General features: G+C 37.0%; 1 pseudogene; it reads right to left on the reverse strand.

The window, feature by feature from the left end:
* Positions 1–306: 306 nt before the first annotated feature.
* LOC115030839 lies at positions 307–407 on the reverse strand (annotated as a pseudogene).
* Between the last annotated feature and the right edge of the window lie 1262 nt (positions 408–1669).

Genomic DNA, 1669 nt, shown 5'->3' on the forward strand with positions numbered 1-1669 from the left:
TGTTAACTGAGAGTTTTGCTAGGTATAGTAGCCTGGGCTGGCATTTGTGTTCTCTTAGTGTCTGTATAACATTTGTCCAGGATCTTCTGGCTTTCATACTCTCTGGTAAGAAGTCTGGTGTAATTCTAATAGGTCTGCCTTCATATGTTACTTGACATTTTTCCCTTACTGCTTTTAATATTCTATCCTTATTTAGTACATTTGTTGTTCTGATTATTATGTTTCTGGAGGGATTTCTTTTCTGGTCCAGTCTATTTGAAATTCTGTAGGCTTCTTTTATGTTCATTGGTATCTCTTTCTTTAGGTAAAAATATGGAATACTTCACGAATTTGCATGTCATCCTTGCACAGGGGCCATGCTAATCTTTTCTGTATTGTTCCAATTTTAGTATATTGCTGCAGAAGCAATCACTAAAAATGATCTCTCACAGACTTAGGAAAATAAAGATGTGGTGCTGATGAGAGCAGCATGTGTACAACAAATCTCCACTCAGGGAATGTTCCTGCATCATCATTCCAGCTAAGCATCTAATTCATCAGTTGATTGTTTAAGAACCTGTTACTGTACTAGGTGATGCAGAAAAAAGAAAGAATTAAGTAATTATTAAGAAAATCTTTTCTCTCTTAAAGATTGTGATGTCATCTTTCAGGTTGACAAATATTATACTATCTTGTTTGTGTGTGCCAGCAGGGGCCCATGACATGTTGACAACATAAAGCCATGTACACAATGCTTGAGAGGATGAGGTGGGAGTAGAAGTATCTAGCATACTCTAACAACTGACTCCTTCCTAATTTATTAGTGGAAAACTGAGTTTCTCATAGTAACAAGTATGTGAAGACTCTGAGACCTGGTGATTTGTGTCAGCATTTCATCCCATTGCTCTCACAAAGTCATATTTTAGAATGTTCATGGCATCACTGTGTATGACACAGCAGAACTGAAACCTGACAGAAGGACGAGTTTTTACCTGAATATTTCACAAGGACATTTATATAAGGAGAGAACAAAGCAAACCTACTGAATGTGGTCAGTTGACTATTGACAAAAATCAAGCCAAGTACAAACAACCCAAAACATTAATTTATTTACTTAGTTGGGCTCAGTGCATGTGTTATGCGTGTGCCCTTCTGCTTGTGTGTGCAGGTGTGCACATGCTTGTGGACTTGTGGGAGTCAGAAGAAAGTTCTGAGGAGTTGGTCTTCTTCTTCCAGCATGGTTTCCTAGGATCAAAGCTAGATCACCATGCATGGCACCAAGTGTTTTCCCCCCACTGAGCTATTCCAGTAATTATAAAATACTTATTTTCATACTGCATATCATTTGCATATTTCAAAAACATGAATTATTTATATAGTTATAATATGTGTATTTCATGTGTCTGTACATATATGTATATACTTGTAGATCTAATTATTTCAAAAATGAGTTCCTGCCTTAGAAGTAAGAACATGCTCACCTATTTATAAAGGGCTTATGTTGTGAGGGTTGAAGTAACATGAGAAAGTCTGGATTCCCTGTGGTCATCCTACATGTCTCACATGGGCATGAAGCATCTTACCATATTAAAGTGGGTATTAATCTGTAGATTCACATTCTGATTCAGGCCATGCTGCAGTAAGGTCCTGAAGAGAACATTTATAGCTGAAAGTAAAAAGCAAAACTGTA

This window comes from Mus caroli, chromosome 3 (assembly GCF_900094665.2).
Source record: "Mus caroli chromosome 3, CAROLI_EIJ_v1.1, whole genome shotgun sequence".
Taxonomy (NCBI): domain Eukaryota; kingdom Metazoa; phylum Chordata; class Mammalia; order Rodentia; family Muridae; genus Mus; species Mus caroli.